The 12,280-nt window shown below is 45.0% G+C and overlaps 1 protein-coding gene and 1 long non-coding RNA gene across 2 annotated transcripts in view; one reads left to right on the top strand and one right to left on the bottom strand.

Moving 5' to 3' along the window:
• The window catches only part of LOC135917972 (streptococcal hemagglutinin-like), a 434,329-nt gene that overhangs the window by 160,109 nt on the left and 261,940 nt on the right, over positions 1–12,280 (top strand). The gene's annotated exons all lie outside the window — the stretch shown is intronic.
• Positions 1–12,280, bottom strand: part of LOC135917991 (uncharacterized) — a 128,084-nt gene that overhangs the window by 14,003 nt on the left and 101,801 nt on the right. Inside the window, exon 3 of the long non-coding RNA XR_010569495.2 lies at positions 11,920–12,026. This is a non-coding gene — a long non-coding RNA (uncharacterized lncRNA). The remainder of the gene's footprint in view (positions 1–11,919; positions 12,027–12,280) is intronic.

Here is a 12,280-nt window from a genome sequence, read left to right on the forward strand (position 1 = left end):
CCACACGGCGGGATTCTTCGGCCAAAACGGCGGCAGCCGCAGCTGGGCATTGGAAATGGCGTCCATGGCAGCGCTGGGGGCAGGGATGTCGCCTGGCACTGTTGACTGGGGCTGAAGAGCGGGGGCGTCGTTGCTGACTACTGTAGTGTTCATTTCGTCTTCCATTGCGGGAGCTTGCTACGTCTGGGTCACCAAGCTATAGGGGCGCGAAATGCGTCCGCTATAGACAGACGCGCGCAGAGAGAAGAGAACGAACTTCGAGAGCGACCGGCGAGCAGCCGAGCGCCGGTGAAACTGAAACTTTATTGTACGTGACTTCCACGCCGAGGGGGCCGGCGCCGCGAACATAAACATCCGCTCGTTGTGGAGACGCTCACGGCGGCGGCGGCGGAATCGGATCCACTACAGTGAGAAAGGGTGTAAATTACTTTCCAGTGAACTTGACGCTTACAGCGCGATTTATAAAGGCAGTATAAATTGTTGGGCGAGTTCTTTCATAATGCTTAAGACACCACACCAAAGACAGAACACGGACGAGGGGCTAATTAATGTACACGGACATGCTCAAACTTTCAACTAAAGTTTAAAAAACTGAAAGTGTGCGGTTGCCCGTGTCCGTACCCTTTCTTCATTATCTGTCTTCAGCACAGCACCATTTCTGGAGTGTTATAACGGCAAGTTTACTACCAGCGAGACGCTTAATTTGTGAATGGCCAGGTTGGATAGGAATTCTAATATGGTTCCTCTGCTGTCTACTATTCGCAACTTGTTCACGTTCTAGACTATCTAAATTGGCTTCTGGTGAGCAAATTTTTTTTACTCACTTTCACATATGCCCCCCTTACTTAATCACTCGGAAGTGGAATATTCGTTCTAAACATCTACCAGCAGCTATCTTTCAGGACAATATGATGAACGTTGCGCCATGTTTACGAGGTTATTTATCGTCGACTGCAACAATCCTATCCATTGCTCGAACAGAGACCACACTTGCCACGTAAGCAGGGTAGATCGAACACAATGCGCGCAGTAAACTACCTATCCCGTCAAATGTGGCGCTTATATCTGGACCGCTTTCTCGAAGCGAAGTTAGAGAAACCTGGCACGGTATCAAATGACAAAACATATATGTTTTCCAGGTATTGTTTTTTTTTTCTCCTACGTCAAATAACATATGAGATTTCTTTTATTCGCTTGGCTTGCCAGCGGCATAACACTATAGGATGAAATTAAATGAAAGCATGAAGCATGATTCATGATGATACAGAAGTGATTTACAGAACGTGCTGTCCATGATCCATCTTTGAATAGTTGCCAGGTTGTTCAGTTCTTACTTTTACAGCGAAGCTGTATATGGCTAGCCGATTCGTCCGTCCGTCCGTCCGTGCGTCTCCTGTACACTTAAAGCTCCGGCGCAACCCCATGAGCATGCGCGAAAAAAAAAAAAAAAAGTCGCGGCCATCACTCTGAACGTTGTCATCTTATCGACCATGGTATGATGCATGACGTTCATGGCCATATAGAAAACGTGGGATGACGGTGCTTCTTTGCTCCCATTGGAGGGTTGAAAATCATAATAAAAAGCGATAATGTTCCCCCCAATCATCGACTTTAACGTCGACCTAGCGCTCCTCGACAGCAAGTAGATTGTATCCTTCCTGTTTGAGCGGTTTGGAATTGAGTGCTACACTGTCGTCAATGTGCCGACCACGCGTCGCTGGTCGCGCATACATTTAATCTTTTCTCAAGAAGTTGTCTAGCACAGCAGTACAACCGATCCTCGTGTACCACAAAGCTATGGTCACTTTGGTAACGAACGAGACAAAATAAAGGCAATGAAAACCACGAAACTACGTGTACGTGTTTTTATTCAATCAATATAGCAATCCTGTAACAATCAATATGAGTCAATAAAGTCATCAATATATTCATCGCAATACAGCCTCGCTTGTTATACTTCTTCACAGAGTGGAAGGGCACTAAATTTTTTTATAAGAATTTGATGCAACGCTCAGAGGATTAGCCGCATTGTCGCTTTTGCTCGCGAATCATCTGGCTTATATGCGTCCTGATATTGATGGGCATAGCATTTATATAGTCGGTTCACGGACTTAATCCTGTTTCATGAGGATGCTAACCGTAAAAATTCAAAAGGCGGAATCAGTGCTGGCGAGGTGTATCTACCACATGCAGGATGTGTGTCAAAACGCGGTTGCATGTTGTAAAAGCGAATTTGTGTATTGATTAATTTACTTCTGCACTGAATAAATAATGAAGTAAATAATTATGTTATGAATGAACTAATTATTTATAATAATAATAATAATAATATTAATAATAATAATAATAATAATAATAATAATAATAATAATAATAATAATAATAATAATAATAATAATAATAATAATAATAATAGTAATAATAATAATAAACCCGCCGTGGTTGCTCAGTGGCTATGGTGTTAGGCTGCTGAGCACGAGGTCGCGGGATCGAATCCCGGCCACGGCGGCCGCATTTCGATGACGGCGAAATGCGAAAACACCCGTGTACTTAGATTTTGGTGCACGTTAAAGAACCCCAGGTGGTTGAAATTTCCGGAGCCCTCCACTACGGCATGCCTCATAATCAGAAAGTGGTTTTGGCACGTAAAACCCCATAATTTAATTTTTTAATAATAATAATAATAATAATAATAATAATAATAATAATAATAATAATAATAATAATAATAATAATAATAATAATAATAATAATAATAATAAACAAGGAGTGCAGATCTTACGCAGTGTTGGAAGCAATTTACATGGAGCATCTTGCAAGTAGCTGGCTATCGAGCATCGTTGTGTGTTCTGCAAAGGGTTAGCCGATGAACCAATATGCTTGTGTGAGGCGAGCATTTGTGCGTGAGACGTGACAGTAGCAAAGCCACCACAACGGGGGTGGCATCACGACTGATTTACTGTACTCCCTAAAAGAAACGTTACAACGTGTTGCATTATGATCTGGGCTGATACCGAAGGCGGTAAAATGTTCATTGCGGCTTCTGGGGCCTAATGGAAACTGGCGCTTCAGGAAACGTGGAAATGCGGGGCTTCCGCTTTGTTCAGGCAGTTTGCTTCTGTGCGACGTGACAAACCGCGCTCATTGTCTCGAACGATAGGTGGCACTGACTAGGGTGAAGTTTTGAGGAAGAGAAAAAAAAAGAACAAGAAGATGCAATCAAAAATGCTAGAATTGAAAGTATGCATAGCATACCTTATTAACTCAAGCAAGCTATAGGTGACTATTCATCCCCGCCCCGTCTTTCAAAGGCGATGCCAATAAATCATCATCATAATAATATTTATGCACTTGTGGCCTAGTACTGTTTTGACCGCTATGTATATACAATATGCACGTTTTTTTTTCTTCTCAGTAATCAATGCGTTTGAAGAAAAGGAAGTGTGCGTGGCCCAAGGATAAAGCATCGGGTTTTTCGTTCTTGGGCATCCTGGTTAAATCCTTCCGTCAGACAAGCATTTTTTTTAGATATTATTTTTATTGAAGGGGCCCGGAACAATGCGCGGCAGGAGCATGTGCATACCTGCCGCTAAGTGCCTGGTATAAAGCAAAGAATGCTTGGAATAAACAAAAAACGTGATAACCATAACATCAGCTTAAACGGCTGCGCATACGTGATCCACATATCGCATGCGTATACCGGGATTGCGATGCCCGGTATGCAGATGATGGATTATAAGACAACGCGCGAAGTGGTGAACTGAATAGCATTTTGATGTTGGCCGCAATAGAAGAAAAGACAAAGAGCGTAGTAAAAGAGCAAACCAAGGAAATGCAGATTCGGTCACGCATAATTGCCGCGGCGTTGAATCGCGGGGCACCGTTAAAAGGGATCTAAGGTCGAATCAGTTGCCAGGCGAGGGCGAAGCAAACTCATTTCTTGACGCGGTTCACGGCGAGGCGGTGCGGCGGGCGTGTACCACGCTCGAGTGTACGCCGTGGCCGCAAGGCGCCGGCAGTAATTCAACCTTGGCGGTTTTGAATCGCGGTGAGAAGATCCAGCCGCCGCCACGTGGCCTCGTCTCGATTTTCTTTCTCTTCATTTTCGCGTTCTCGCTGTTGTTCGCGACACCTTCGGAGGGGGATAAACAAGGCCACGAAGTGCGTGTGGTGCAACCCGGCCAGGCGGCGGCGGCGGCGTCAATTTCGGCCGTCCGCGCGCGCCAGGCATCTTAAGGACGGCCGCGCCAGCAACCACTGCTGGGCTGCAGCCTAGGGAACTCGGTTCTTGCACGTACGTACACTCCTCGTAGTGGGCGATGGATGCGGCTGCTTCACGTCTTCGAGGACGCGTTGGTGTAATCCCGGAACGCCATGGCCTTAGAATACGTACTCGCGCGCTTGATGTTGAATGGGGCGATGTTCCAGTACTCTTCTGCGGGGAACTAGACAGACGACTAACGGGACAGTGGCCGTCTTGAGTGTCGTTCCAATTTCGATGAAGCCAGCAAAGAAACAAAAAAGAAAGGCAGCTTCACAAAAACAGCATTGTGGTCCAGAAGAAAGGTGCAGTGTACTTTGCTGCCCAAGAGCATGATGGCGCCTGAGCGCAATGCTTGGAAACTCGTCGGGTACTGGTCGCCTGTGCATAAGAATACGTAGTCACGCTTTCTTGTGCGCCTGATGTTAGGTACGCTCTGTTTTTCGTAGGTTTGCGCACGAAAAGAAGTTGGTGGCTCTCCCGTAATCGACACTAGATGTAAGCACGAAATGGCATTCGGCAAAGCAGATGGGTGGGAGATATACTAGCCACAATCTTAAAATGGGTGTAGTGCATGTTCGCAACGGCACACCACACGGCGCCGCGCCATGCTATGCACTGGTCCATATGGACGCTGCACAGCTTCAAGAAGAAAACCGGCTGAAGGCGGCACGATAGGCAGCGAAAGACGCCAGGGAGACAGAGCGCACTGCCCAGCTAGAAGAAAATGCCCTGAAGGAGGAGCCACGCAGCGTGGCGCCATCTCCCGAGGCGACGCGAAACCCGCGACGCGGAACTCACGGAACGCTGGCGTTCAAAAGAGCGCGGACAACCCTGTCTCAGCGCCAGAAGATGACAGCGAAGTATATGATACCCTGTACCTGCCTTTTGAACGTCGCTATTGCAAATGACAAAAAAAAACTCCAGCCTACTAGAAGATACAGCTTGAGTGACATTGGGAACAAACATTAGGAAGAACTGGGAAGCAATATTTTTTGTAACTGTTTAGGCAGTATCTAGCGTATGTAATGCGGTCCTCTACAAAGGGCTGGGTCAGAGACCGCACTTTCTGAAGTGTCGACTGGTTGCTCGGATAATCTCGTTCTCCCAACTTGCCCGGACATTCTCGTTTGAGTGGCCGGATAACAGCTCTGGCTTTTCTCTCAAGGTCACTTGAAGGTCAGGAGAGTGGCTTGTTGGGCTAGTTGGTACATGGTTATGCTTAGGACAATGCCAGCAAACTTGAAAAATGGAAAAAAAACCGAGAGGTAGACACAGACAAAGCTGCCTTCCTCTTCCTCTCGATTTTTTTTCCATTTTTCAAGTTTGCTGGCACTCTCCTATCATAATATTTGAAGGTCGCCGACAACGGGTGCTAAAAGCATTTCATGCTTGAAAGCATTTGCAGAGGAGCGACAGTATGTGCTTCTCTGTCGACATAAAGTGGCGTCAAGCCGCAGAGGCGTCTTCTATATGCGTTTTATTACTTGGGCTCGAAGCTATCAAAGTAGACTCGTCTCCAGTGCTGGCCATACTGGAACACAGCCTGAAGTTTCGCACGGGACGCAGAATATTACGCACTTGGATGATTAGTTGTAAACAACTAGAACGCGTGACCGCCTACCTTTCAAGAGCGCTTTCTATCTCTCCCTTCTACTCTTTTCCCCTTTTTATCCCTCTTAACCCTTCCCCCTGCGCAGGGTAGCCAACCGGAACTACCTCTGGTTAACCTCCCTGCCTTTCTCTGCATTATTTTTTTTCTCTTTCTCTCTTCACAGCTGCGCTCTGTTTCTCAGTAATGCGGCATTGCATGTGACGGAAGCTGGCATAGGCGAATCTGAATCACGATCGTGCTGGTGCACGGCCGTGTCGCTGCATTCAAATTCGCGTACACTCGCGGGAAAAGGGAGCCAGATTTCGTGGCCTGGGACTGGTCTATTGCAACGATTTATTTCGTTTGAAATCTGCCACCTCTTCATGATCCACTGCTCACAACTGGCCGATACTGCTGTGATGGCGAAGTACGGAAAAAAAAAAATAACATGGAATCAAGTTGTTACGATAGTCCTGCCGGCACTTAGGTATCGCTACAGAGGGATCATACATTCGCTGATATACAACTAAGACGGATGGAAGGATGGTGAATAAACAAATGAGTAAATAAACAAGAACACTAATTCACGACTCTCATGTTGGCGAAAGAACACATTTCAGCTCGCATGCTGGGCTGTCATGAACGAAAGACAGAAAAGACCCTTAGGAAACTCTTAGGAAACTCTTATGAACTCTTATAAACTCTTAAGAAAATTCCTAAGAGTTCATATGTATATATATATATATATATATATATATATATATATATATATATATATATATATATATATATATATATATATATATATAGACACAGAGAGAGAGAGATAGTTATGGTCCGCACGCACACGTAGGTATTTGTCTTGCACTGGGCTGATTTTTGGGCAATACATGCAAGGCGCAGATGCCATGATATGTTTCTTTGTTGTATAAGGGAGACGAAGCTTGGCTAGAAAAAAAAACAGAGAAAGCTGGTTAAGGCCACAAAAGGCACACAAGTATCGCCCGTATGCTGCTTTGTCTACTTGAACAATACGGCCCTTCGGCTCTTATGTTGTTGCAGCGTCGGGCAGTGTACATTATGAGGGCGAAATATGTAGAATCCATATTCTGCGTCATCACCGATGTCTGGCCTTTTGTCAGTGCGACGTGGCCTATTTGGCGTAGCGCGAAAATGTATTATGGCTTGTTACTTTCGAAAGCTTCGCAGCGTGTGTTTACCATCGTCGCGTCCTATAAAGGTCGCGTGCTGTAGAATTTCAAAGACGACAGGCTTAAGCAAGCGATGAACCGAAATCCTTGAACTGACTTTGAATTCAACGCGGCTCGATGCATTGTAAGAGAGCTTATTTATAGGTAGAACCAAGTTGTAAGGCGGGGACAAAGAGGAAATATGTCTTTGCGATCGGCCCCAGCCATACTCAAGGTTGCCTTGTTATTTTCGGCCGGCTAGTAGAATCCGCCGTTACTGCGATGACGTCTTAAATGTCCCTACTGAGCTCAAAACAGGTCAACCATTATTTCTTTCTCTCTTTGTTGCTTTCCTTAGTCATTGTTTCTTTCTTTTTTTCATTTTCCTCGCTTTCCTTGCTTTTCATTCCTTTTGTCGCTTCCTTTCTTCTCTCTCTCTCTCTCTGTCAGTGTCTCTCTCTATTTTGAGTTTGCCGTTGTTGTGTCGGCACATACGACTCTACGTTAATATCGCAGTGGGCGCTACAGATACACTCAGGTGGAAATACGAAGGCTACATTCTGGTCGAACAGGCGATATTTTACTTTTGCAGAGATGAAGCCAGAAAATGAGCGGCATGAAGCTTGGCAGGGTCGAAGCCAGCGTTAAATTTCACGGAATGGCAATGCGTGTTTTGTGTCGCGTCAGCTATGGAGTTCGAAATTTATCGTGTCAACCGCTCTCGATATGTTTTGATCTCCTTAATTTTACATGTATTTATTTGTTCACCTGTGGTTGAACACGGCGAGCTCGCATGTATTGGCTGTGTTTTTTTTCTTTGCTTGTTTTTCTTTTGCTTCAGCCCTGAAAAGGCATATATATATATATATATATATATATATATATATATATATATATATATATATATATATATATATATATATATATATATATATATATATATATATATATATATATATTTGAAAGAAAGAACAACTGCAGGCGTGCGAATTATTGCAGCGTGCGAAATAGGGGGTGACCGTACAAACCTCTTCTCTGTTCTTACCCCTAATGCCAACGCATTGAAAAAAGAAAGTTAGAGTTCGCCAAAAAATGCCAAATTAACGTGATTCTTTTCCTCACTCCCGGTGCCGGCCAACAATTTTTATTTCTGCATATACTTTTGATATTTTCGTGTTGCACAACTCCTGCATTGTAATCCCAAATAAAAACTCGTATTCGGTGTCGCCAGCGTTGTTATCGAAGGTGCGTGCTATCCCACTATACAGCCTTCATTAGTTTTAGTTTTCAACGCAGCCGCGTGGCAAAAAGTACAGGCTTACATCGGACGTCACATTGTTCTCTTCTTGTTTCGTGACCTTCAAGCCCAGTGTTAGAGGCGTCGTTTGTTATCCTGTCGTCTGCAGGCCGAACGGATGTCATATAGCTTGCGTTACTTTATTTTTGAAATTTTTCGTCATTTTCCTCTGGCGGCTACGAAGGTCACCTTCTGTATGCTGTTCTCGGAAAGTCGATGTGCCTTATTTCTTTTCTTGGTCTGCTTAATATTCAGTAACTTACGATACAAGCAGTGTTCATGTCATTTCTATTATCGCTATTATTGTTTTGGATCGGTGCAATGGCTTCGAGGATCAGCTGCCTGCGTCTGATATATCTTTGTTCTTTATTAGGCGAAACCCCGAGCACATTTCAACCCGTCTTAAAATACGGAATTATTGTAGAATAGTTTATTTTGGCTGTACTGGATCTTTCTCTTTTTTTGTTATATTGCCACCATGTACAGGACCCGTAAAGAACAGTAAAGCAAAATGCACAATTGGGAGAGTTATGCTGTTTGTTAAGAATGACAATGTGTACTCTTTCGAATCATTAAAAAAAATTACGGGGTTTTACGTGCCAAAACCACTTTCTGATTATGAGGCACGCCGTAGTGGAGGACTCCGGAAATTTTGACCACCTGGGGTTCTTTAACGTGCACCTAAATCTAAGCACACGGGTGTTTTCGCCCCCATCGAAATGCGGCCGCCGTGGCCGGGATTCGATCCCGCGACCTCGTGCTCAGCAGCCCAACACCATAGCCACTGAGCAACCACGGCGGGTAATCTTTCGAATCATCGTTTTGTTCTTCGGCGAAGGACTAAACGCTTTACTCGCTTTTATTTCCGCGGCCGCTGTCGTCCGCGCAAAAGTACAGTCACTGTTAAAATTCTCCAGGCCACTGCTGGAGTGGCACAATCTGTCGCAGGCTCCACTTCACTCCACTCCACTCCACTCCACATCCGAAAGAACCACCAACCGTCTTGCAAACGTGTCTCCCTAAATTGTTTCGTCCTTTTAGCTCTCTTACCAATTACTTCGCAGCCAGCGCTCCCGTGTCCATGACAGGGAGGAGCCGTGTCCCCCCTCATCCTGTCGTTCTCGGACGCTTGGTGACGTCGAGTAACATACTTCGTGGGTATAGTGGTCCCTGTACGCGACCCGACGGCAGGTCAGCGCACGCTGACCTCCGAACTCTTTGTCAAAGATTCCATTATCCGTCCAGTTTGTATTACGCCTTTTGACTGTATCCTCTTCTCTCCATTTTTTTTCTCAACCTCTTACCTCAACTTTATTTGTTCTTTTTTTTTCTTTATCGGCTCTGCGAGAGTTCATAGAGCGAATGTAACGTCTGCGGCAGAATCCACAGTAGCTGCAGCGGTAGAAGGAAGAGTGAGAACAGTTTAAAAACGGCAGGAAAGACGTCCTTATACCGAAGCCACGTTTGTTATAAGCCCAAATGGGCGCTCAGGCTTCGATAGAGGGCGCAAGCAGCAAGAGCCAGCTTGTCTTTTTTCTTCTTTCTTTTTTTCACACTCAGTCATTCGTTAATGGGGCGCTAATCAGGCTTCTTCTGCATTTGTACTTCTGCCAAATACTTCTGGAAATTCTGCCAGTCGCGTCCTTCGAGGGAGCGCAGAGAGAACCAGTTGATGAGTCGATCTCTCCGCTTTCAACCGCTAATCCCTGCGGGACTCGACGGTGGTTGAGTGCAGGTTCAGGAAAACATCAGTCGCACGCAATGGGCGACTGCTTCCTTCTGAGGAGCAGGCAACCGCTTGTTGCTTGACTGAAGCCATCTGCAGCGTGCGCTGCCCTGCGCGATGCTTCCGAGGCGGGTTACTAAGCTTCCTGCCCACACCCTTCAGTTAGCCGTCACAGGTGGTTGGCACCATCGGTACACCTAGCCTTTACGCGCAAAATTATTTCACGGAGAGCAAAGGTTAGTTTTTCTAGTAGTGTTAAGTCAGCCGCATAAACGAGAATGAGGGAATTTCACGAACGCTTGATATAACGCCTATATTTGCCCGCAATGAGAGAATTGAGCGCAGATTTTCTACCCCAGAACTGTTTTCTGATTTGGAATTCATTGCCAGTTAACTTGTTGGTTTCCCGCAATCATATGAGGAGAAATTCTCATCTTGTATATACGTTCTTCCTGTGTGCAATATTTACCTTTTGTGTGTGTGTTTAGTAATGCTGCTTCTTATGCTCAACTTGTTTGCTGATGGGGATGTAGTTGCTTGATGTGTTCTTCAAGCGTTCACTACTTTATCTTCAATGTTTCGGCACTGTAGACCTAATATGACCTTTTAATATATCTGTATTTAGTTTCGGTGTATTGCTATGGAAACCTATAGGGTGCGATCTTGTACGCGTTCCAAAATCGAACGGAGGTGGTCCATTCTTTACGTCACGAAATAGACGGTCGGTTCCCTTGCGTTCTTCCGATAGCGGACGGCACGGAATGATTGACAGCAGCAATCACGTCACAACTAACGTCATTGCGTTCATCACGGTTCGAATGTACCAATCGTCTGTGGCTCGGTGGAAAGGACCGCCTCGGTTCTATTTTGGAACGTGTACAACATCGCACTTCTAGCTGTTCTTGCTTTGTTATGTATTGTCCTTCCTGCTTGGCCCAATATAATGACTCACAGTATTTGTACATGAATAGAAAATAAAGGAAAACAATGGCAAGAGGTGCCCAACAAAACCACTGTTTTATTGGGGAAACAGTGATCCGGGGCGCAGATGGATTGAGATCACGTAGGCCATGTTTGGAGCATAGAACTCATGCTATATAGGAATCGTACTATACACAGAGTATTCTGCTCATGGAAACTCAACAGCAAGCAATTGGACAGGCTTTGAACCGCACTGTTCATTTTGGACGAGCGCGAAACAAAGCACCACGTCTAAGCTTGAAGCATGACTTCCGAGATCACAGATATCGTTGGCGATCGACGTATCTCGGATGACGTGCTCCTCAAACGCGACGGTCTTGCACGATCTGCCCGTTTCTTTCTTCCGTGTGGCATTTCTATCGCGCGAATCAGCTATATAGCTGTAAAGAACACAGATTGAGCCATTATTTTGCAAAGCACCTAAGAGGTATAGCTTCCAATGTAGTGCTGTCAACGCATAACAGATAAAATGAAGTTCTTAGAATACGTATACGATATATTTTTCCCGTTGTAAATCATACTGCTCAAACAATGACTACACTTAGAGACAAGGCAATTCTGAAATCTAGAGGTATATTTACAGGCTGCAAACGGAGCAACGAGATGCATTATTCGCAAATGGTAAACACCTGTATTCTCCGAAGGAACGTTCCTGCGTAAGCACACCACACAATGGGGGTTCAATTAAGAACGACCAAGATTATCGAATGGGCTTTGTCGGTGCCTATTAATAGCAACATCGACGCACTACCTATGATTTCTGCGGTAGGTGAGAGATTGCACACAACACCGTAGTTCACACTTCAGATTGGCTAGAGGTCAGACAACCACGGGTCATTAATATAAGGTGATATATAGTGTACAACTTACCACCATGAAGTACACCTGATGAAGGGCCCTCCGGCAACTCCAACTAAAATGAAAGTCTGTGTTCTGCCCCATCGACATGTAGAGAAATCCTGGTGTGGCTCCTGTTTCTGAAACGTATCGGATGTTCCAGCAAACGTTAGGGAAGCTGCGAAAAGAGAACTATTAAAAAAAAATCATAGCGCGAGATACCATTTTAAGACGTATTGTGTTTGGTCATCAGATCGCTGACGACTAATGCCCTAGGTCTTATAATTGCGCCTTGCGTAATGATTTTCTCTCTTTCTCTCTCTCCCTCTTTTTAAAGTGATTGGCTAACGTTAGCTGGGGCACATTATAGCTCAAGCGTTTCCCGCAACGAAAA

The sequence above is a fragment of the Dermacentor albipictus genome, chromosome 2 (genome assembly GCF_038994185.2).
Source record: "Dermacentor albipictus isolate Rhodes 1998 colony chromosome 2, USDA_Dalb.pri_finalv2, whole genome shotgun sequence".
Classification (NCBI taxonomy): Eukaryota; Metazoa; Arthropoda; class Arachnida; order Ixodida; family Ixodidae; genus Dermacentor; species Dermacentor albipictus.